Source organism: Eriocheir sinensis, chromosome 52 (assembly GCF_024679095.1).
Source record: "Eriocheir sinensis breed Jianghai 21 chromosome 52, ASM2467909v1, whole genome shotgun sequence".
NCBI lineage: Eukaryota > Metazoa > Arthropoda > Malacostraca > Decapoda > Varunidae > Eriocheir > Eriocheir sinensis.
The window spans coordinates 2,672,530-2,697,252 of NC_066560.1; the positions used below are offsets into that span (position 1 = coordinate 2,672,530).

The 24,723-nt window shown below is 46.5% G+C and overlaps 1 protein-coding gene across 1 annotated transcript in view; it reads left to right on the plus strand.

The window, feature by feature from the left end:
- The first annotated feature begins 1,802 nt into the window (after positions 1 to 1,802).
- Positions 1,803 to 24,723, plus strand: part of LOC126982886 (uncharacterized) — a 215,611-nt gene continuing 192,690 nt past the window's right edge. The window contains exon 1 of the mRNA XM_050835167.1: positions 1,803 to 1,926. The gene's annotated coding sequence lies outside the window, so the exon portion shown is untranslated. The remainder of the gene's footprint in view (positions 1,927 to 24,723) is intronic.

A 24,723-nucleotide genomic window follows, 5' to 3' on the forward strand; every position in this document is an offset into this window, starting at 1 on the left:
TCATCACCAAAAGGAGGAAGATGAAGAGGAGGAAGAGGAGGAAGAAAAGGAAGAGTGAGAGGAAGAATGAGGAAGAAGAGTAGGACGCGAAGCTAGGAAGAGGAGGAAAAGTAGGAAGCAGAGGAAGAGGAAAAGGAAAAAGAAGAAGAGGAAGAGGAGGTGGAAAAGAGGGAAGAGGGAAAAGGAGAAAGAAGAGGAAGAGGAGGAAGAAGAGGAAAAGGAGGAAGAAGAGGAGGAAGGAAAGGAGGAAGAGCAGGAAGAAGAGGAAGAGGAAGAAGACGAGGAAGAAGAGGAAGAAGAAGAAGAGCAGGAAGAAGAGGAAGAGGAGGAAGATGAAGAATAAGAGGAAGAAGGAAGGAAGAGGAAGAAGAGGAAGAGGCAGAAGAAAAGGAAGAGGAAGAAAAAGGCGAGAAGCTGGCGAGAAAAGGAAAAGGAGGAAAAGGAGGAAGAAGAGGAAGAGGAAGAATAAAAGGAGAAAGAAGAGGAAGAGGAGGAAGAAGAAAAGGAGAAAGAAGAGGAGGAAGAAAAGAAGGAAGAAGAGGAAGAAGAAGAAGAAAAGAAGGAAGAATAGGAAGAGGAGGAAGAAGAAGAAAAGAAGGAAGAATAGGAGGAAGAGGGAGAAAAGGATTTTATTTCTTGAGAGTTTCTTTTCACTCATTATTCACTATTGCTTTACACCATTGATTAGGTTGCAGTACTTAGTGTTCACGAGCGTTATTGTTGTTCAGAAAAATCAATACGATGCTAGCTATACGAGCGCGAAAAATCTCAAGGGGTCGGAACGTATAGGGTTAAAACCTGTCGGGCGTAGCTTTGTCACGGGAGAGGTGGGGGCCAGGGGGGTCGCTTTGGCATGGCCGCCGCTCCTCTCTCCCTCTCTCCGCCGTCTTCTTTCTCCCCTCGTCTGGTTCCCTCTCGCTGCCCCTGTTTGTTACCTTCCCCAAGGCCGCGTCGATGTGTTTCCGTGCCGTTGGCCACGACAGGACACGTCTACGAGGAACAGGGGGGCGGGGGGAGAGGAAATGTCTTGGAGTTGGCAGAGGCCTTAGGGGGGCGGGGCGGCGTGAAGACGGTACCCCCGGCTGGGCAACTCGTCAGTGGGTGCTGCAGCGGGTGTCGTGTGAGGGTTGTGTGTCGCTGTGCGGGAAATTGTTTGTTGCGTTGTGAGATGCGTGTGTGTGGCGCAGGTGCGTGGCGGCCGGCCGCGTGTGGCCTGTAGGGGCGGTGCGGCGCGCGTGAGGCTGACCGGCGGTGCTGTGCCGGCCATGTGGTGCTGAGGCGCCGCGACGGTCGCTTGGAGGCTGCGAAACACCTGGGCACCGTCACACCCGCTACTGTGCGGCGGCTGCACACGCCCCACACCTGTCGTGCCCCGCCGTGCCCCCACACGTGTGGCGGCGTGGCTGGGCGCCCTGTGCCCCGCCTCGCTGCCCGAAACGCCCAGGGTGCTCGCCAGGGCGCCTCGGGGTGACAGGTGGGCCCCTGGCCGCGGGTAATTGGTGCCATCCTGTCGGTGCGGCTGAACCCCCATGGCTCATCCTTGTCCCCGCCGCTGCCCTGCCTGTTGACACCGTGGCAGCAGCAGCAGGAGCCTTTTATCCGCCTATCGCCTGCTATCATCGCGGAGGTCTTGGTGTTATCGCTGGGTGCTTCGAGGGCGGGCTTTTAAGCTCGGGAGTGGCTTCGCAGATAGTGTGAGGGTAACCCACAGTTTTCACTGGGTGCTGGCCCCTGATATTTCCCAGCCCCGCCCTGCCCCGACACCCCGGCCTCCTGGTAATCACCACCCGTAACTAGTGTCGTGCCGGGACAGCAGCAGCAGCAGCAGCTCCCGGAGGTCACCGCCGCCATCCTCGCCCACGTGCCCGCGAGCAAGTTTTTCACATCAACTCATCGTCAAGGAACAGCCCCGAGAGGAGGCCGCCGGTACGTGAGGGGGCTGTGTGGCCAGGCGTGGCGGGGGGTGGGGCTTGTGTGTGTTGTTCATTTGTCTTTTATTTATCTTGTGTTGTGTTGTGTTGTGTTGGGGCGCCGCTGCGGAGAAGCCTGCAGCAATAGCGGGGACGAGGCGGGGCGGAGAGTACCCGTGCCCCACGCCCCTTCCTTCCCCTCCCTCACCCCTCACCCCTTTCCCCCGCCCTCAGGCCTCCGCCCCCACGCCCCTCACCCACATCATCCTTACGTCACCAGTATATTTCTCCACACACACACACACACACACACACACACCGATAAGTTTGCATAACTCGGACAATTTTTTTTCTTTCCTTCAGTTTTTACCCTTGTGATAAACGAAGGAACCTTATCGTGGCGTGACTGAATATTAGGCGGCCACTCACTCACACACTCACTCATTCACTCACTCATTCAAACACTCACCCACTTACTCTCACTCATTCACTCACTCATTCACACACTCACTCACTCACTCATTCAAACACTCACCCACTTACTCTCACTCATTCACACATTTATTCATACACTCGTTCATTCACTTACTCATTCACTCATTAATTTACTCATTCAGTCACTCACCTACTTACTCATTCACTTACACACTCACTCACCACTCATTACACACTCACCCGCCACACACGTTTATTCACTCACTCATTCACTCGTCCTCACTCACTGACTCACTCATTCACTCCCTCACTCCCTCACTTTCTCCTTCACATTGTTTACGCTCCTCCCACGCGCCTCTCACAATCTTTCACCCGTGTATGAGTTGCACAGGTAACATGCAGGTGAACGCTGATTTCTTTCTCTTCTTTCTTTCTTTCCTTTCTTCTTTACTTCCCTTCCTTCTTTCCATAACTTTTCCTTCTTTCCTTCCATGTATTGTCTTCATTCTTTATTTATTAGTTTCATCATTCTCTTTCTTACTTTCTTTTTCCTTCTTTGATCTCTCTTTCTCTTTTGCTACTTTCTCTTTTCTCCATTCCTTTCTTTATTTTCTTTTTCATTAATCTGTTCTCTAATGTGTTAACTTTCTTCCTGTTCATCTATTTTCTTCCTTCCTTCTTTCCGCCCCACTTCCTCCCTCCTTCCCTTCCTTCCTTCTTCCCTTCCTTCCTTCCTCTCTCCCTCCCTTCCTTCCTCTCTTCCTTCCTTTCTTCCTCTCTCCCTCCCTTCCTTCCTCTCTCCCTCCCTTCCTTCTTTTCCTCCCTTCCTTCCTTTCTTCCTTCCTTCTTTCCTTCCTCTCCTTCCTTCCTCTCTTAGTTCCGGGAGTAAGTCAGGAAGGAAGGAAGAAAGGTGTGTCTTTACTGACGTCAAGTATGCTCCCTCCTCCTCCTCCATCTCCTTCTCCTCCTCCTCCTCCTCCTTACCTTCTCTGCCTGCCTGCCTCCGCTTCCTTCTTCTTTTCCTACTCTTCTCTCCTCCCTCTCCCTCATTCTCTTTCCTCACCTCTCCCCTCCTTTTCCTCCCCTAACCCATCATCCTCCCTCCCTCTTCAATTTTTTTTTCTTTCTGTGTACTTTTCTCTCTCCTCCTCCTCCTCCTCCCTTCTCTCCTCAATACTTGTCACTCTTACCTACCTGTTTTTCCCTTCATTATCGTTCTTTCTCTCTTCTCCCTCTTTCTTTCTTCTCCTTACTTCCCCCTTCCTCCTACTCAATGCCTATACCCTCTCACCTCTCTCTCTCTCTCTCTCTCTCTCTCTCTCTCTCTCTCTCTCTCTCTCTCTCTCTCTCTCTCTCTCTCTCTCTCTCTCTCTCTCTCTCTCTCTCTCTATGTCTTATGTCATTCTACCTCCTCCTCCCTCTCCCTCCTTCCCATACCTCCCCATCTCTTCCCTCCTCCTCCTCCTCCACCTCCTCATTTACCTCCCCCTCTTCCCCCCTCTCTTTCTTCGTCTTATGTCATTCTCCCCTCTCACTCCTCTCCCTCCTCCCCATTCTACCTCACCAGCCTACCCACCCTCTCATTCCTCCTCTCCTTACCTCCCCATCTTCCCCTTCTACTAACGTTTCTCTTCTGCGTCTCATCTTCCCTCCCTCCCTCCTTCCTCCCCTCTCATCTTCTCTCCTTCCCTCCCTCTGGCATCCCGTCGACCTCCCTTTCTACCTGTCGCTTCCTCCCCTCTGCCCTTTCTCTCCCTTCTTCTCAACCCATCCCCGCCTACAGTAGATCCGCAATATTAGGCTATAGGAGGAGGAGGAAGGAAGAACTCAAAAGATAGAAGAAGTATAGGGAACAGAGGGAAAGGATAAAAGAGAAGTGAAGAGAGAGACGAAAGGAATGAGAGAGGAAGGAAGGAACTGACTAGGGAAGCAAAAGAGGGAAGAGGCGCAAGGAATAAAGGAGAGGAGAGAAGGGAGAGAAAAAGAAGAAAGGAGAAAGACACGGGAGAGAGAGGAAAGAAAGAAGGAACTGAAGGATGAAAAGGAGGGAATGAGAGGAGATGAAAGAAAAAAAGAGAAGAGGAAAGAAGAGAGAGAGGAAGTGACGGAGGGATGATAAAAGAGGGAAAAGGAACAAACATTGGAAGGAGAGGATAGGAAGGAAAGAGAAAAAAGAGAAGAGGGAAGAAGAGAGAGAGGAAGTGGCTGAAGGATGATAGGAGAAGGAAGATCCACCAGAAACGAAGATGAGGGAAAGGAAGAAGAAAAGATAAGAAAAAGGAAGTGACTGAAGAATGATAAGAGAGGGAAGAAGCACAAGAAATAGAATAAGAGGAGACGAGGAAAAGGAATAAAGAGAAAAAAAAAGACAGGAAGAGAGGAAGTGACTGTACTATGCAGGGGAGAGAAGAGACGCAAGGAATAGATGATAAGAGAGAAGAGAAAGAAAGGAGAAGGAAAGAGGAAGTAACTGAGAAGATAAGAGAAGGAAGGAGAGTAGGCGAAGGAAAGGAAGGAGAAAGGAGAAGAGGAAGAGAGAGAGAGAGAGAGAGAGAGAAGATGCGCAAGTAATGTAAAGAGAGGAGGGAGAGAAGGAGGAGAGGAGGGAGGGAGAGAGGAGGGAGGTAAGGAGTGTTTACCCACGTGTCACCTTACCATGAGGGAGAGTAGTTAAATGGCTAAGCGTTAAGGGCGTGATGGATTTGTGTTTCATTGTGTAGGTCTTGAGTGGACGGGGCGATGGGTGATGGGGGGGAGGGGGGCGTGGGTAGGGGAGGAGGAAGAAGAGGAGTGGTGCTTTGTGGGGAATGTGGGTTTGAGGGGTGAGGAGAAGGGACGAGTTGGGGAGTGTTGGGGTGAGGGATGAGAAGGGGGGATGCTGTGGGGTGAGAGATGAGAAGGGGGGATGCTGTGGGGAGAGTATTGGGGTGAGGGGTGAGGAGAAGGGATGCTGTGGGGAAAGTGTGGGGTGAGGGATGAGGAAAATGGGTTGTGTGGGGGAGTGGAGGGGGTTTGAGGAGGCAGTGGGGTGTGTGGGGGGTAAGGAGAATAGGTTATGTGGTGTGGGAAGGAGGAAGAGGAAGGGGAAGAAGAAGTGGAGTGTGTAGAAGTGATATCGAAGTGAAAATGAATGTAGATGGGATTTTAAATATTAGAAAAGGTGATGGGGTTGAAGGGTCATGTAAGAGAGAGGCAGGAAATGGGGGTAGAAATAGGTGGAAAAGGTTTGGGAATAGCAGACTAGGGGATGGGGAGTCTAGGAAAGGGGTGTAATGGAGGTTTGAAAATTGGTGAGGGAAGGGAAAAGGGTGTGAGAAGGTTTGAAATGGGGATATAAATAGGTGGAAAAGCTTTAGGAATGCCAGACTTGGGGATGGGGAATTTAGGAAAGGTGTGTAATGGAGGTTTGAACATTGATAAGGGAATGGAAAAGGGTGGGAGAAGGTTTGAAATGGGGATAGAAATAGGTGAATAAGGTTTAGGAATGCCAGACTTGGGGATGGGGAGTATAGGGAAGGGGTGTAACGGAAGTTTGAAAATTGTTGAGGGAATGGAAAAGGGCATGAGAAGGTTTGAAATGGAGATGCTGAAAGGGAAGGAAAATGGGAATGAAAAGATATAAAAGAAATAGGAAATAAATGATTTGGTATGAGGTAAACAGTGGAGTGAGTTGAGGATTGAGGAGATAAGAATGCATGAAAATTGGTGAGGAAAGGGAAAAGAAGATTTGAAATGGAGATGCTGAGAGGGAAGGAAAATGGGAATGAAAAGATATGAAAGAAATGGGAAATAAATGATTGGGAATGAGGTAAATAGAAGAGTGAATTGAGAATTGAGGAGATAAGAATGCAGGGAAAAGGGACTGACGAGGGGGAATGCAGATTAAGAAGGAGGGGGCAGAGGAATGAGGAGGAGATGGAGGAGGAGAGATGGAGGGATTTTTTATATTTTTTATTGCTAGTTTACCTGTACACTGCAATTACCTCACCTTCACTACCGCATGCCACTCACACCACTTAAACTCCTCCTCCTCCTCCTCCTCCTCCTCCTCCTCCTCCTCCTCCTCCTCTGTCTTCTCCAGTACTCAAAGTTTCAATCGATATTTTGCGTGAAAGAAGACAAGGGTTGGATTTTTTTTCTTCTCGTCTGGGTCATTCTCTCTCTCTCTCTCTCTCTCTCTCTCTCTCTCTCTCTCTCTCTCTCTCTCTCTCTCTCTCTCTCTCTCTCTCTCTCTCTCTCTCTCTCTCTCTCTCTCTCTCTCTCTCTCTCTCTCTCTCTCTCTCTCTCTCTCTCTCTCTCTCTCTCTCTCTCTCTCTCTCTCAGCTATTTAGTGACGTTATTAATCAGTTTTCTATTTGTTTTTTCATTCTGTTTACTCTACATGTGTTTTCTCTTCATTTTCTCCTTTTCTCTTTTCTCTTTTTTTCATTATATTATTTTCTCATGTTTTTTTCTTTTTATTCGTTATCATCATTGTTTCATATTTTTCGCTTCGTTTTTCTTCTGGTTAGCTTTCATTTTTTTTCTTATTCTTTCGAGTTTTATTTTATCCTCATTCTTCCAAATTTTTTTCTATTTTCTTAATTTTCTTCTACGTATTTTCTCATGGTCATTTTTAGTCATTACTGTTTTTCTTTTTTTATCCTTTCGAGTTTAATTTTTTCCTCACTCTCTCTTCCAAATTTGTCTATATTTTCTTCATTTTCGTCTTTGTATTTTTTTCATGGTTATTTTTAGTCATTTCTATTTTTCTTCTTATCCTTTCGAGTTTAATTTCGCCTCATTCTCTATTCATCTTATTCTCTTTCTTCCGCATTTTCTTTATTTTCCTTGTTTTCTTCTTCTTTGCATTTCTCTCAAGGCTTATTTTTACTTATCATCATCATTATCGTCATCATCATCATTACATATATTTTCTGTCCTCTCGTTTATATTTTTCTCTCATTCCCTCATATCCACATTTTTTATTTTCTTTATTTTCTTCTCTTCATTTTTCTTATTGCTTACTTTTACTTATTATCATCATCATCATTCTATATATCTTCCATCCTCTCGTATATCTTTTCCTCTCATTCTCTCTCATTCCCTCATATCCACATTTTTTTATTAGTTTTTCTTCATTTTTTTCTTCTTTTTATTTCTTAGTTTATTTTTAATCTCTTTTTTTCAGTCTTCCTTCACTCTCTCTTCACTTCTTCACTCTTTACTTTCTCTCACCCTTTCTTCACTTTCTCTCATTCATTCACTTCCATCTTTTATTTAGTTTTCTTTTTTTCCTCTTTTTTTTTAATTTCTCCATCTTGGTTTCTTTTTACTCACCATCATCATCACCATCATTTCTATCCTTTTTTTCTATATTTTCCATTTTTTCATTTATAATTTCTCCTCATTCTCATTCTTTTTTCACATTTTTCTTCATTTTCTTCTCTTTGCATTTCTCCACCTTGGTTTATTTTTACTCATCATTATCATCACCATCATTTCCATTCTTTCTTTCTTCATTTTCCATCCTTTCGTTTATATCTTCTTCTCTTTCTCTCATTTTAACCTTTTTTTCTGTTTTAATAATTTTCTTCTCTGGTTTATTTTCGCTCGTCGTTATCATCACCATCATTTCCATTCTCTCTTTCTTGATTTTCCATCCTTTCGTTTATATCTTCTTCTCTTTCTCTCATTTTAACCTTTTTTTCCGTTTTCATCATTTTCTTCTCCTCTGGTTTATTTTCGCTCGTCATTATCATCTCCATCATTTCCATTCTTTCTTTCTTTATTTTCTATTCTTTCGCTTCTATTTTCTTCTCTTTCTCTCATTTTAACCTTTTTTTCAGTTGTCATCATTTCCTTCTCTTTGCATTTCTCCTTTGGTTTATTTATACTCGTCATTATCATCACCATCATTTCCATTCTTTCTTTATTTATTTTCCATCCTTTCGCTTCTATCTTCTTCTCTTTCTCTCATTTTAACCTTTTTTTCCGTTTTCATAATTTTCTTCTCCTTTGGTTTATTTTCGCTCGTCATTATCATCGCCGTCAACACTATTTTACAACCCCTTCCTCCGCCCTCCGTTTATTTCCTTCTTTTCATGTTATAATTCTCGTCTCATTCTTCTTCCTACACATTTATTTTCTCTATTTATATGTCACTATCAACATTTACGTCTCTCTCTCTCTCTCTCTCTCTCTCTCTCTCTCTCTCTCTCTCTCTCTCTCTCTCTCTCTCTCTCTCTCTCTCTCTCTCTCTCTCTCTCTCTCTCTCTCTCTCTCTCTCTCTCTCTCCACCTTGTTTACTTGCCTTTCTCTCTCTCTCTCTCTCTCTCTCTCTCTCTCTCTCTCTCTCTCTCTCTCTCTCTCTCTCTCTCTCTCTCTCTCTCTCTCTCTCTCTCTCTCTCTCTCTCTCTCTCTCTCATTAGCCACTTCCGGTCTTGTGGGGTGAAAGGGGAAGGGTCAGGGGTTAAGGAGGAAAAGGGGAGGGAGGGAGGAAAAGGGTGATTGAGAGAGAGAGAAGGGAGGGAGACAGAAGGGACATTATTACCCACCACCATCACCACCACCACCACCACCACCACCACCACCACCACTACCACCACCACTACCACCACCACCACCACCACCACCGCCTGCCAAGTTTACTCTCGGCGGTGTTGTGTTCATTAATATGTCTTCCTCTACCTCATCCATCCCCCTCCTTCCCCTTCATTCCCCTCCCTCCCCTTACCTCCCCACTCCTACTCCCCTTTACTCTCTTTCCTCCCCCCTGCCTTCCTTCTCCACATCCTCGTTCACTTCTCTTCCTCTATGCTATCCTTCCCCTTCATTCCCCTTCATTCCCCTTCTTCCCCTTCATTCCCCTCCCTCCCCTTACCTCCTCCCCCTTTACTTTCTCCCCCCCTCCTCCCTTCCTTCTTCATTCCTCGTTCCCTTCTCTTCCTCTATGCTATCCTTCCCCTTCATTCCCCTCCTTCCCCTTCATTCCCCTCCCTCCCCTTACCTCCCCTCACCTCCTCCCCCTTTACTCTTTCCTCCCCCCTCCCTTCCTTCTCCACATCCTCGTTCCCTTCTCTTCCTCTATGCTATCCTTCCCCTTCATTCCCCTCCCTCCCCTTACCTCCCCTTACCTATTCCCCCATATTCCCTTTCTTCCCTTCCCTTTACCCCCTTCTTCCTCTTTTTCCTTCCCTTTCCTTTCCCTAGTTAATCTTACCTACTCCCCCATTCTCTTATTTTCCCTTATCCCTTTCTCTCCCTCCCCTTAGCTTCCCTTGCCTACTCCCTTCATTCTCTTTGCTCCCCTCCCACTCTCGTTATCATTCCTCCATTCTCTTTTTTCCCTTACCTTTCCCTCCCTTCTCTTCCTCTTGATGTGTTCCTTTCCTCGTCATTCCCCTTCTTCTTCCTCTTCTTATCTACTTCCCTTAGTCTCATTCTTTCTCTTCCCTCTCTCTCCTTCGTTCAGTTCTTCTCTCATTCCCCTTCTTCCTCTTCCTATCTACTTCCCTTAGTCTCAGTCTTTCTCTTCCTCCTCTCTTCCTTATCTTCTTCATTCAATTCTTTCCTCTGATTCCCCTTCTTTCTCTTTCTTATCTACTTCCCTTAGTCTCAGTCTTTCTCTTCCTCCTCTCTTCCTTATCTTCTTCATTCAATTCTTTCCTCTCATTCCCCTTCTTTCTCTTTCTTATCTACTTCTCTTAGTCTCATTCTTTCTCTTCCTCCTTTCTCCCCTATCTTCATTCATTTCTTCCCTCTCATTCCTCTTCTTCCTCTTAGTTCCTCTTCCTTCTCCTAGCTTCATTCTTTCTCCTCATTCTCTTCCTCTTCGGCCAACCCTTTCCCCTTCATTCTCCTTTCCTTCCCTTTCCCCTTACCTAATCCCACCCTCCCATTCTCTCGCTCTTTGGTTTCCCTTCCCTTTCTCTTCCTTCTCTCCCTCTTCATGCATTCCTTACCCTTCCTTCCCTCACTTTTCCTCCCTTCTTTCCCTTCTCTCTTTCCCCCTCTCTCCCCCTCTCTTATCCCTCCCTACATTCCTTGATAACTTGTCATTGGTCATCCCCTCCGTTCCCCTTCCTCCCCTTAGTTCCCCTCCCCTTCCCTCCCATTCTTTCCCCTCATCCCCGTCTTTCCCCTCATCTCCGTCTTTCCCCATTCATCCCCTTCATGTTTTCAGACACTCTTTCCCTCTTTTATTTGCATTCTCCTCCCCCCTCCCCTCCATTCCTCTTCCCCCCTTTAGTTCCCCTCCCCTCCCCTCCCATTCTTTCCCCTTCCTTTCTTCCCCTCATCCCCGTCTCTCCCCATTCATCCCCTTTCCTTAGTTCCCCTCCTCCTCCCATTCTTTCCCCTCCTTTCTTCCCTTCCTCATACCCTCCCATTCTTTCCTCTTCCTGTATTCCCCTCGTCCCGGTTTCTCCCCATTCGTCCCCTTCCTCCCCTGAGTTCCCCTCCCCTCCCCTCCCATTCTTTCCCCCTCCTTTCTTCCCCTCATCCCCGTCTTTCCCCATTCATCCCCTTCCCCCCCTTAGTTCCCCTCCCCTCCCCTCCCATTCTTTCCCCCTCCTTTCTTCCCCTCATCCCCGTCTCCCCATTCATCCCCTTCCCCCTCCTTTCTTCCCCTCATCCCCGTCTCTCCCCATTCATCCCCTTCCCCCCTTAGTTCCCTCCCCTCCCCTCCATTCTTTCCCCCACCTTTCATCCCCACATCCCCGTCTCTCCCCATTCATACCCTTCACGTTTTCTGACACTCTTTCCCTCTTTTATTTGCATTTTCCTCTCCCCTCCGCTCCATTCCTCTTCCTCCCCGTACTTCCCCTCCTCCCCTCCCTTTCTTTCCCCCTCCTTTCTTCCCCATTCATCCCCTTCACGTTTTCAGACACACTCTCCCACTATTACTTGCATTCTCCTCTCCCCTCCCCTCCCCTCCCCTCTATTCCCCTGTCTTCCCCTTGCCAAACCCCTTTTCCTCCCCTTTTTTTCCCCCAATTCATTCTGTAACACTCATCATAGGCCTTCCCCTTTATTCCCTTTCCTCCCCCACATTCCCCTCCCTCCCCTCACCTACCCCACTATTATTTTTACCCTCTCCCCCTCTCTTCTTTCCCTTCCTTCCCATTCTCAGACTTGCCATTCATTTACATTCCGGTCATCTCCCCTCCCCTCCCGTCCCCTCCCCCTCCCCACCTCTCCCCTGCCAGGTCCCCCTTTCCCCCTCTCCCCTCGTTTCTTTCCCTTGCTCATTATTAGAAACTTGTCATAGGCCTTCCCATTTCTTCCCCTCCCTCTCCTCCATTCCCCTCCCCTCCCCTTCCATTCACTCCCCCACCTCTCCCCTGCCAGCTCCCCCTTCGTCCCCTCCCTTGTTCATTAATTCTTGGATATTCTTGTCATAGGCCTTCCCCATTCCCCCCCCCCCCCCCTTACCACACTCCTTCCACCTCCTCCTCTTCCTCCCTTCATCTCTCTTCCCTTCATTTGAAACGTCTCCTTCTCTTCCTTCTTCCTCCTCCTCTTCCTCCTCCTCTTTTCTTCTTTTATTGCCTTCCTTTTCCTCCTTTTTTTTCTTTTTTTCCCTTCAGGTTTTTCTGGTTCTTCTTTCCTCTTGACTTTGTTCATGTTTAACTTTTTTCCTTCTCTTTCCTCCCTTTGTTCCTCTTCCTCAACGTCTCTTTCTTCTCTCTTTCTTTTCTCTTTCTTCTCTTCTCTTTCTTCTCTCTTCCCTTTCATCTTGTTTTATCTCTCCTTCCCACGCTGTTCTCTTTTTTTTTTTTTTATGCTAACGTGTCCGTGTTCTCTCTCTCTCTCTCTCTCTCTCTCTCTCTCTCTCTCTCTCTCTCTCTCTCTCTCTCTCTCTCTCTCTCTCTCTCTCTCTCTCTCTCTCTCTCTCTCTCTCTCTCTCTCTCTCTCTCTTATGCCCTTTCTTTCTTCCTTTCTTTCTCCTTCTTAAGTCTCAAGTGTGTGTGTTGAAGAGAGAGAGAACACCACCTCGTCTTTTGTTTCTGAAGAAGGTGCTGATGGTGCTGACTCCCATGCTGACGGTGGTGGTGGTGGTGGTGGTGGTGGTGGTGGGGGAAAACCTGATGTGGTGGGGCGTGGGTGTGGTGATGAAGATGGCTGTGTTGGTGGTGGTGGTGGTGATGGTGGTGGTGGTGTGTGTGTGTGTGTGTGTGTGTGTGTGTGTGTGTGTGTGTGTGTGTGTGTGTGTGTGTGTGTGTGTGTGTGTGTGTGTGTGTGTGTGTGTGAGAGAGATGCGTGTGACCTTTGAGAGAGAGAGAGAATTATTTATTTTTGTCGTGCCTCCATTTTTATTTGTTGGGCGGGGTCGTCGGTGCTGAGAGAGAGAGAGAGAGAGAGAGAGAGAGAGAGAATTATCATGTCAAGTTATGCGTGGATGATTTTTTCAATTGTCTGTTTGCATGCGGGGGAGAGAGAGAGAGAGAGAGAGAGAATGTGAATGAGTGTGTGTGTTTAAGTCTCTATCTCACAATAAAAGGAAGCCACGCGACAGGGGCACGTGTGAATGGCGGCCTTTTGTGTGTGTGTGTGTGTGTGTGTGTGTGTGTGTGTGTTAATAGGCTTCACTTGGGGGCGGACAGGCAGATGTGAGGAAGGGAAATGGGGGGGAGGGGAGAAGGAGGGGAAGGTTAGAATGCATCTCTCTCTCTCTCTCTCTCTCTCTCTCTCTCTCTCTCTCTCTCTCTCTCTCTCTCTCTCTCACTCTCTCTATCTCTCATACCTCCCCACAGCCTCCCCAAGCCTCCCCATCCACCTCTTCTTCCCTTCTGTTCCTCTCCTTCTCCTCCACCTCCTCCTCCTCCTCCCTCACCCCATTAACCTTCCTTCCTCCTTCCTCCCTCTTTCTCTTCCTGGCCCATCTTCATTGCATTCTCTCTCTCTCTCTCTCTCTCTCTCTCTCTCTCTCTCTCTCTATCTCTCTCTCTCTCTCTCTCTCTCTCTCTCTCTCTTCTCTCTCCTCTCTCCCTCCCTCCTTATCCACCCTTCTTCCCTTCCTCTACCCTTCCTCCTTCACTCTTCATTCCTCTCCCTCCCTTCCTTATCCACCCTTCTTCCCTTCCTCGAGCCTTCACCCCTCTCCCTCCCTTCCTCCTCCACCCTTCATTCCTCTCCCTCCCTTCCTCCTTCACCCTTCTTCCCTCTCCCCCATTTCTCCTCCCTTTATCCACCCTTTGCCATTCACCACAACCACCCACCCACTCACTCTGACTCCCTTCCTTCCTTGGCTTCTTGTTTTTTCCTCCCTCCCTTCCTCTCCTTCTCCCTCCATCCCTCCCAGTTTCCCTCCCCTCCCTCACCTGCGTCCTTCTCTCACCTGCCTCACCATTCCGGGAAGGGGCCCAGGTCAGGGAGGATTCAGTGAGGGAGGGAAGGTAGAGGTTAAGTTGGGGGCGTGCACTGAAGCTGCGCGTGGCCTCAGTGCTCATCTCCGTCACATTGGTTGATATTTAGTTGCTGCGAGTATCTTTACCCAATATTTATTACTTATTTTCATTTATTGTTATTTTTTTTTGCAGTAAAGGAAGCAGCTCAAGGGATAAAAAGTATAAATAAGAAAAAAAAAGCCCGCTAATCACTGCCCCTATTAAAGAAAAAGTTCAGAAGTGTGTCCAAAAGAGAGGTGAATTTTGGGAGGAGAGGTGTATCGATGCTCTCCTCTTGAATGTATTTTAATTTGTTGGTTTTTGTTTGTTTTGTTGTTAATGGGACTCAGACTGTTTTTTTTTTTTAATTAGTTTTTATCTGTAATTCAGCGTGATGAGTTTTTTTTTTTTTTTTTTTACAAGACGCGAATGTCACACTAACTTTTCATCATCGTCACAACCACATGACGACCACCATTGCCTTCATAGTAGCAAATCACCATCATCATCATCATCATCATTTCAACTCCCCTTATCATCAGTGTGGGCAGTACAAACATCAATTCACTCACCACCATCATCACCAACACCGTCAGTAGGTTGTGGAGCGAGAGGCATAGTATACATAGGTAAGTTTATCATTATTTTAGACAGGTAGAAAGACAGGGACAGACAAACAGATATATGCAGTTAAGAGACAAACCGACAAACAGACATAGGGATACAGGTAATTAATTAGACAGACTGGGTGATTTGGAAAGGTAAAAAGACGATGAAAAATTCCCACGTCAAACAACAACAGAAATAGAGAACCGATACAGCCCAACATACTTTTTTTTTATATACGTTGTTTTAACCCGTCCGCTGCGATTGGCACTGATTTGGCCTTCACTGGTAGCCTGGTAACATATAGTCCCAGGTCTTTCTCTTCCTCCATGGTGGATAGTGGAGTGTTTCCCATGTGGTATTGGTGTGCTGGATATCCCCTCCCAAGATGCAGGACTTTATATTTTCTTCATTGAATTGTAGCAGCCACTTTCTATTACATTCCTGTAGCTTGGTGATGCCTTCTTGTAGGAAATCCGCAGTCAAGGGCTTAAGCAGGAGGAGGAGGTGGGGGAGGAGAAGGAAAAGGAGAAGCAGGAAGCCAGAAAGCATATTAGCAAGTAGGTGATAATGGGTGACTTGTAAAGGTAGAAACACCATGAAATATTCCCACGTCAAACAACTACAAAAATAGAGAACCGATACAAGCCAACAGACTACATTGTTTTAAGCAGGTGGGAGAGGAGGAGGAGGAGGAGGAGGAGAAGCAGGAAACCAGAAAGCATATTAGCAAGTAGGTGATAATGGTCTGACAAGGCGACGCTGACTGACTGATTAAGTGACTGACTGGCTGATAAGCAAAGCCATGACCGGGTTGTGTAAACACTTGGCGCGGCTGATTGAATGGGAACACGACGACTGCATTAGGAGAGTCAGTCAGTCAGTCAGTCAGTCAGTCAGTCAGATCAAAGTCCATCACACATTATTCCCACAAATGATAGTAGTAGTAGTGGAAGTAGTAGTTGTAGTAGTAGTAGTAGTAGTAGTAGTAGTAGTAGTAGTAGTAGTAGTAGTAGTAGTAGTTTTTAGTGGTAGTAGTAGTAACAAAAATAATAGGAACAAGAAAACAACAACAACCACCCCTACTACCACCACCAACAACAACAACAACAATAACAACACTAAGACCACCACCACCAACACCTCCATCACCACCAACATCACCACCACCCCAACCAGCCCAACCACGACCACCCCATCACCGCCACCAACACCTCCTTCACCACCACCATCACCACCAACATCACCACCACCCCAACCACCCCAACCACGACCACCACCCCCATCACCACCACCACCAACAACAACAACAACAACAATCACATCAACACACACACTCGGATACCACCAACTCATCATTCGCTTTCTCCTCATCAAAATGTCCCTTCCAGAAGACAACCCCGAGGCAGGCATTGCATTACGTCACTCCTCACAGCCAATCAGATTACACCTTTTCCTCGGGGCTCTCCGCTGATTGGCTGACGACACTCGCGCGCTGCAGGGGGGGAGGGGGAAGGTGTGGGGGGGAGGAGGGGGCAAAGTGAGGCATATTTAGGGGGGGGGCAAGACGCAGTATAGATAAATATTGGAGTAATTAGAGAAGGAATATCAAGTGACACGTTAATTATTGATAAGGCGAGAGAGAGAGGCGCGGGTGGAATACTAAAAAGAGACAACATGCGTGGAGAGAATCTGCATATAAATGGATGTATAAATAAAGATAAGGATTAATAAACAAGGGAACGAGTAAATAAATTGAGGAATTCACAGAAGACAATAATTGAGCTTTGGGGAAATTAAGAAACAGAAGAAGAAGAAGAAGAAGAAGAAGAAGAAGAAGAAGGAGAGTGGATGATGGGAAAATATTGAAAAGAAAATAAATAAATGGATGATAATTCTGATGTTACAATGGAGAGTGTTGAGGAAGAAATGCAATGGGCGAGGAAGTGAGAGGTGGAAAAGGAAGAGGAGGAGGAGGAGGAGGAGGAGGAGGAGGAGAGGAGAGGCGAGGTGAAGGGAGAAGTGTCAAGGCGTATGTTTCTGTGTTGAGAGAGAGAGAGAGAGAGAGAGAGAGAGAGAGAATCCTGTCTTGCAGAAACAGAGGAAAAGTAGAAAAATGACCCATACGAGAGAGAGAGATTTATGACGGATGCTGTGGTTTCTTCACGTAAGAGGGAAGGGAGAAGAGGGGAGAAAGAGGCAACTTCGATATTTTTAGCTTGCTACTTATAAGAGGTACAAGCCGAGGAGGGGAGGAATGATTAGGGGAGAGAAGGGGAGGAAGAAGAAGGGAAGAGGAAGAGGAGGTGGAGAAGGAGGAGAGTCGAAAGAGAGTAGCGGTTGGTAAAGAAACGTAGATGAGAAAAAAAACGAGAAAGGGAAAGTTGTAAGATGAAGGAAAGGGAGAAAGAGATGGGGTGTTAGAAGGGAGAGGAAAGGGGTCGAAAGAGGGGAGGGGAGGAGGGCGGCGGTGGGAAAAGAAAAGGCGATGAGAAAGGACAACAAAAGAGAAAGGGAGACTCGTAACTTGAGGGAAAGGGAAGAAGAGGGAGGACTGAGGGGTGAGAGTGAAAGTAAGTCTAAATAAACGCAGAGAAAGAAGGAAAAAAAAGAGAGAGAGAGAGAGGAGACGGGGAAGCGATAAGGAGAGTGACGGGAAGGGAAAGCGAAAACAAGGGAGGGAAGATGAAAATATAACCCCGAAAGAAATACAAAGGAGAAAGGAAGAACGAAGATGTGAAGAGGGAAAGAGATGAAGGGTATGTGTGTGTGTGTGTGTGTGTGTGTGTGTGTGTGTGTGTGTGTGTGTGTGTGTGTGTGTGTGTGTGTGTGTGTGTGGTGAAGTGAAAGAAAAAATAAGGCATAGAAAGAAATGAAAAGAGAGATAAAATAGATAAAATGGATAATATGAAATAGAGATGAAAATAAATGAAAATAGAGATGAAATAGAGATGAAATAGATAAAATAGAGAGATAAAATAGATGAAGGGAGTATGTGAGTGTGTGGTGAAGGAGGAATTGAAAGAGAAAATAAGGTATAGAAAGAAATGAAAATAAGAGAGAAAATGAATGGAGGAGAGGAAGAGGAATAGTTAAGAGAAGAAATGAAAAGGAAGACAAGATGCGAAGATTGAAAGTTGAATGGAGTGTGTGTGTGGTGAAGAAGGAAGTGGGAGAGAAAAAAATAAATATAGAAATAAATTTGAATAGAAAGGGAAAGTGAATAGAGGATAGGAAGAGGAAATAGTTAAAAGAAGCGTTGTGTGTGTGTGTGTGTGTGTGTGTGTGTGTGTGTGTGTGTGTGTGTGTGTGTGGAAATGACGTTAGGGAAAGTGATGTATACGAAGCAGAGAGAGAGAGAGAGAGAGAGAGTAGAAGTATGAGATGATATGAAATGAAGGAGTGGAAAAATGAAGTGAATCATATCGTATGGTAAGGGAATATGAGGATGACATTGCAGTGGTTTAAGACATGAAGAAACAAGTCATACGTAGCGTGAGGTGAATGACATGAAGGGGAAGTTGCAGTGTGTTAAAAAATAAAATAAAAAAGTGAATTATTGAGTGAGATGAGTGAAATGAGAGTGAGGTTGCAGTAGGTGAAGAAATAAAGAAGTAAAACATAGTAAGATTAAGAAATGAAGGAAGTGAATCATATAGCGTGTGGGTAAAGAGAATGTGAATAGAGAGAGAAGGAAAAAAAAAACAATGGAGAAAGGAAGAATTGCATGGGGAAGGAGGGAAAGGGGAAGAGATAGAAGGAATGAGAGGTGGGTGAAACGAGTGAGGTTGCAGTATGTGAAGAAATAAAGAAATAAAACATAGTAAGATTAAGAAATGAAGGAAGTGGATCATAGCGAGTGAGTAAAGAGAATGTGAATAGAGAGAGAAGGAAAAAGGAAGAATTGCATGGGGAAGGAGGGAAAGGGGAAGAGATAAGAGGAAAGAGGATAGAGTGAATCATTGCGTAGAGTTTTAATGAATGAGGTAGATAATTATAGGTGAAAAGTGAAAGAGTAGAGCATAGAAAAATGGGTGGAAGGAGAAGGAGGAGGAGAGGTGAGGCGAGATTAGGGGAGGTGTCAAGGCGTATGTTTCTGTGCTAAGAGAAAAAAAGTTGATGAGTGGAAAAATAGAAGTGTTTATTATCGAGTCGGGTGGAAATACGGAAATACTAACTTAGAAATTCCCTTTACCTTTAATTACCTTTCATTTATGTGTTTCGGGGTTGCCTACTCTGTTACTTAGAGCTTTTGTATACCTCCACGACTCACCTTATTCCACTGTTCTTAAATACTGATAAAAACTGGGATATGGAGGAGAAAGGAGGATAGATGCGGAATAAGGAGGAGAAAGGAGGATAGATGAGGAATAAGGAGGAGAAAGGAGAATAGATTTTTAGGAGCAACGAGTAGCGGGCTTTTTTTTATTATTGTTTCCTTTTTTGTGCCCTTGCGCTGTCTCCTTTGTTGTAAAAAAAAAAATATGAGGAATAAGGAGATAAGGAGGAGAATAGTTGAGGAATAAGGAGAAAGGAGAATAGATGAGAAATAAGGAGATAAGGAGAAAGGAGAATAGATGAGGAATAAGGAGATAAGGAGGAGAATAGTTGAGGAATAAGGAGAAAGGAGAATAGATGAAAAATAAGGAGATAATGAGAAAGGAGAATAGATGAGGAATAAGGAGAAAGGAGAATAGATGAAAATAAGGAGATAAGGAGAAAGGAGAATAGATGAGGAATAAGGAGGAATAAGTAGGAGAAAGGAGGAGAGATGAGGAATAAGGAGATAAGGAGAATAGATGAGGAATAAGGAGATAAGGAGAAAGGAGAATAGATGAGGAATAAGGAGGAGAAAGGAGGAGAGATGAGGAAGAGAAAAAAGGTGAATAAAAACGAAGAAATAAAAGTGAGAACAGAAAGTGATCGACGAATAAGGAGAGAAAGAAAAAAAGAAAGAATAGAGGGAAAAAAGAAGAAACATGAGCAAGCGTAGACAGGTGTGTGTGTGTGTGTGTGTGTGTGTGTGTGTGTGTGTGTGTGTGTGTGTGTGTGTGTGTGTGTGTACTCGTATTGGTTTTCAGGTGTGAAGAACCGAGGTTGTCCGCTTACTTTCGCTTCTGCTCTCTCTCTCTCTCTCTCTCTCTCTCTCTCTCTCTCTCTCTCTCTCTCTCTCTCTCTCTCTCTCTCTCTCTCTCTCTCTCTCTCTCTCTCTCTCTCTCTCTCTCTCTCTCTCTCTCTCTCTCTCTCTCTCTCTCTCTCTCTCTCTCTCTCTCTCTCTCTCTCTCTCTCTCTCTCTCTCTCTCTCTCTCTCTCTCTCTCTCTCTCTCTCTCTCTCTCTCTCTCTCTCTCTCTCTCTCTCTCTCTCTCTCTCTCTCTCTCTCTCTCTCTCTCTCTCTCTCTCTCTCTCTCTCTCTCTCTCTCTCTCTCTCTCTCTCTCTCTCTCTCTCTCTCTCTCTCTCTCTCTCTCTCTCTCTCTCTCTCTCTTTCTTCGTCCTCTACTGGTCCTTTTGGTTCTACTCCTCTTCTTCCTCTTCCCCCTCCTCCTTCTCCTCCTTGTCATTCTCTTTTGATCATCTTTTTTTTCATATTCTTTCTGTTTTTTTTTATTCCCTCTCACCCTCTTCTCCTCCTCCCCCTTTTCTTCCTCCTCGTCCTCTTCTGATAATTTTTTTTTTTTTTTTTTTTTTTACTCCTCCTCATGTGGTTTTCATATCGTATTCCTCCTCCTCCTTCTCCTCCTCCTCCTCCTCCTCTTCTTTTTTTTTTGTGCTCTTCCTCCTGTAGTCTTCATATCGTTCTCTCCTCTTCCTCCTTCTCCTCCTCCTCCTCTTCCTCCTCCTCGCCAGGTGATGTGGTAATTAGCAGCGGCAAGGTAACATCCCCATGGACGCCCCGCCGAGTGGGGATTAGCTAAGAGGAAGAGGGGGGAGGGGGGCATTGGAGGAGGACGGCGGGAGGGCACAAATAGTCTGTTCTCTCTCTCTCTCTCTCTCTCTCTCTCTCTCTCTCTCTCTCTCTCTCTCTCTCTCTCTCTCTCTCTCTCTCTCTCTCTCTCTCTCTCTCTCTCTCTCATCACTAACACCTATTTTTCATTAATTTCTGTTTTACGATCCATCCATAAAAGCATCGATTCCTTTTTTGGTGTCCTTTGCATCTCCAATCTCTCTCTCTCTCTCTCTCTCTCTCTCTCTCTCTCTCTCTCTCTCTCTCTCTCTCTCTCTCTCTCTCTCTCTCTCTCTCTCTCTCTCTCTCTCTCTCTCTCTCTCTCTCTCTCTCTCTCTCATTTCTTTAGCTTTGTTGCGTGAGTGTTCTTATGGCGACAGAGGGGGGGACGAGGAATGTGGAGTGTGTGTGTGTGTGTGTGTGTTTGTGTGTGTGTGAATGGGCGGCGTGCGTGGATACAGGGTAGAGCAGGGGCGAGGTCAGGGTTGGATGAGGGGGGCAGGGGAAGGGAGGGGGCAGGGGACAGGGTGGATGAGGGAGTGGAGCAAGGGTGGATGAGGGGTGGAGTGAGAATAGAGTACATCACAACACAACTTACTACAGACACACACACACTCTCTCTCTCTCTCTCTCTCTCTCTCTCTCTCTCTCTCTCTCTCTCTCTCTCTCTCTCTCTCTCTCTCTCTCTCACGGTCCTTTAAGTGTTTTTTATGCCCTTTTTTGTTTTTGTTTTGTGTTTGTGGTATGCAAGAGCTCCCTTACCCCCCCCCCCTCTCACTCCCCCTCGCCCCCTTCACCCACACTTCCCTTTGTTTTGACCCGATAAGGGAGGCGAAGTGGTGGAGGGAATCTTTGGGGGGGAGCGTAGTTGGGGGTGAGTCTAAAGGAAGAAAAAAAATGGAAGGGAAGGGGAGGAGAAGAAAGGGGTTGGTGGTAGAACGTATGTGTTGAGGAGGAGGAGGAGGAGGGGATGAAGGCGGAAGAAAAGGAGGAGGAGATGAAAGAGGAGGAGATGAAGGAGGAAGAAAAGAAGGAGGAGATGAAGGAGGAAGAAAAGAAGGAGATGAAGGAGGAAGAAAAGAAGGAGGAAAGAGTTGTAAAGAAGAAAAGAACTAGAGGAGGGAGAAAAAGAAGGAGGAAGATGGGAAAATAGAGGAGGAGGAAGAGGATGATGATGATGATGATTAAGAAGGGAAGGGGAGGAGGAAGATGTGTTGATGATGCTTAAAATGTATTGTCAAAGATGTTACTGTGTGTGGAGGTGATGAGGGGGGGAGGGGGGGGGTTGCCGTGGTGGTGGTGGTTGTACCCTTATAAGTAAACAGAAAAGAAGTTAGGGATAAAAAGGGAAGTTATATATTACATTTTTTAGGGGCAGTGGTGGTTGCTCGGTGGCGTTGGTTGTGAAATGGTTAATAGAATAGCGCTGCTGGTGGTGGTTTAGTGTTGAAATGTTTGGGTATTTGTGGTGGTGGTGATTGATTTTTATGATCCTGGTGGTGGTGGTGGTGATGGTGGTTTGGTGTTGAAATGTTTGGGTATTTGTGGTGGTGGTGATTGATTTTTATGATCCTGGTGGTGGTGATGGGTGGTGGTGGTGATGGGTGGTGGTGGTGGTGGTGGTGGTTTGGTGTTGAAATGTTTAGGTATTTGTGGTAGGGGTGATTGATTTTTATGACCCTGGTGGTGGTGGTGGTGGTGGTGGTGAGGTAAGGTGTACAGTTAGACAGCCTCCTTAAAACTGGTGTCTCCCCTTTCCTCCCTTTCCTGTCTCTCCCTTCCTGTCTTTCCCTCACCTCCCCCACCACCTCCTTTTAGCTTACCTTTCCCCACTTCCTTTTCCCCTACCTTCCCCTGTCTCTCGTATTCCGTCTCATTTTCCCTAACTTCCCCAATCTCCTCCCTTACTTTCCTCTAACTTCTGCATTACAACTTTTTATTTATTTTTTTATTTATTTTTTTTTTTACATTTTTGCCTGTGGCGCCGGTAGGCTTGTTTTTGGAGGGGCCTGATGGTATGGCCCAGCCCGTTGTGGCGCAGGCGAGTGTTTATAGTGGCGCCATCTTGCATTGGCTCATGCTGCCCTCCCGGAGCTCATCTTTAATCCTTGAATCTAGAGTCCGGGTTGATAGGTGGTCTTCTGGACAGCATGTGGGTAGTTTTCAGCCACTCGGCGGCACCTGAAATATCCCAGCTTGGTGGCACCGGGCGGGGATTGAACTCGTGTCATCCTGAACGCGGCGCCGTCACGCTGTTGACTCAGCCACCGCCTCCCTCCTTACCTCCCTCCCCTCACCTATTCTACCTCCTCTTCTTGCCCCACCTTCTCCCTTACCTTCCCTCACCTCCTGTATTTCACCTCCATTTCCCTTTCCTTCCTCCACCTCTCGTATTTCAACTCCTCCCTTACCTTCCCCAACCTCCCTCGCTCTTACCTTCCCCCACCTCGTATTCTAACTTTTGCCCAAATCTTACCTCACCCTCTTCTCACTCCCCTTCACCTACCTCCTTCTACCCCTTCCCTCGCCTCCCCTAGTCCAACACCTCCCTTCCCTTCACCTACCTCCTTCTACCCCTTCCCTCGCCTCCCCTAGTCCAACACCTCCCTTCCCTTCACCTACATCCTTCTACCCCTTCCCTCGCCTTCCCTAGTCCAACACCTTCTCCCTTCCCTTCACCTACCTCCTTCTACCCCTTCCCTCGCCTTCCCTAGTCCAACACCTTCTCCCTTCCCTTCACCTACATTCTTCTACCCCTTCCCTCGCCTCCCCTAGTCCAACACCTTCTCCCTTCCCTTCCCTTCACCTACCTTCTTCCCCTACCCCTTCCCTCGCCTCCCCTATAAAATCAAACACCTCCCTTCTCTTCACCTACCTTCTTCTACCCCTTCCCTCACCTCCCCTAGTCCAACACCTCCTCCTTCCTCCCTCCTCCCGCCCCAGGCCACAGTACACCACCAAAGACTCACTGCGCCTCTTCATCTTCTGGGGACATAACTATACTACCCGTCCATTTATCTCCGCTGCCCTCTCGCTAACCTCCCCCTTCCCCTTCTCCTCCCTTCCTCTCCAAACCTATCTATTGCCCCTTTCTTTCTCCCTTCTCTTTCTCTCTCCCTTCCTCTTATTCAACTTTCTCCTCATATCCCTCCCTTAATTCTCCCTTATCTCTCTTTCTTACTCCACTTTCTCTTCCTCTCCCCCTTCCCCTTCTTCTCCCTTCTTCTCCAAACTTATCTATTGCCCCTTTCTTTCTCCCTTCTCTTTCTCTCTCCCTCCCACTTATTCAACTTTCTTCTCGTATCTCTCCCTTAATTCTCCCTTATCTCTTTTTCTTACTCCACTTTCTCTTCCTCTCCCCCTTCCCCTTCTTCTCCCTTCTTCTCCAAACTTATCTATTGCCCCTTTCTTTCTCCCTTCTCTTTCTCTCTCCCTCCCACTTATTCAACTTTCTTCTCGTATCCCTCCCTTAATTCTCCCTTATCTCTCTTTCTTTCTTACTCCACTTTCTCTTCCTCCACTCCACTTTCTCATCCACTTTGATTCCTCCATATCTTTCATTCCACTTTCTCTCTTTATCTCCCTTCATTATTTCTCTTTTTCCCCATTTCATTGTTTCTTCACTTATCCATCATGTTTCATTCGCGCCCTCCTCCTCCTCTTCCTCCTCCTTCTCCTCCTCCTGCATTCTTCCTTTCTTAGTATTTCTTAATTTTGTCTTCATTTATCCAGCATTCTTCCTTCACACACACACAAACGTCTCCTTCTCTCCCTTTCTTCCGAAATTGACCTCTCTTTCGGCCACCTCTTTGGATTCATTTTAGGAGCAGCAAGTAGCGGGCTTTTTTTTATTATTATTGTTTCCTTTTTTGTGCCCTTGAGCTGTCTCCTTTGTTGTAAAAAAAAACATATATACGTCTCCTTCTCTCCCTTTCTTCCTTCCCTTGCAACCTCCTCTCATCAATTATGTTTTCCTATCTCTCACTTTTCGTTCGAGCACTCTTACTCTGTTTCTTCCTCCACTTCTTTCTCTCAGTCTTCGTTCCTCCTTCACACCCTCCTCCTCCTCCTCCTCCTCCTCCTTCCTCAGTCTCCGTCCTTAACCCTTCTTCTCCTCCTCCTCCTCCTCCTCCCTCAGTCTCCGTCCTTAACCCTTCTTCTCCTCCTCCTCCTCCTCCCTCAGTCTCCGTCCTTAACCCAATGGTCTTCAAACTTTCCTTATCGCCACACAGTTTGGGTCCACGCGGTTCACTCACGACCCCTCTGCGAAGTCCTTTAATGGCACTGTTGTATACACTGTTTGACCGACCCTGTATTACTTATTGTTGTTGAGATCCATTAAAGAGCATGAAGGGAAAATAAAAAGATTGATATAGCTACCCCCAAACAGTTCCCTCAATGAGCAGACATGGATGGGAAAAGTCTCCACCCCTTTTTTCCTCCCTACCCCTTCCTTGGCT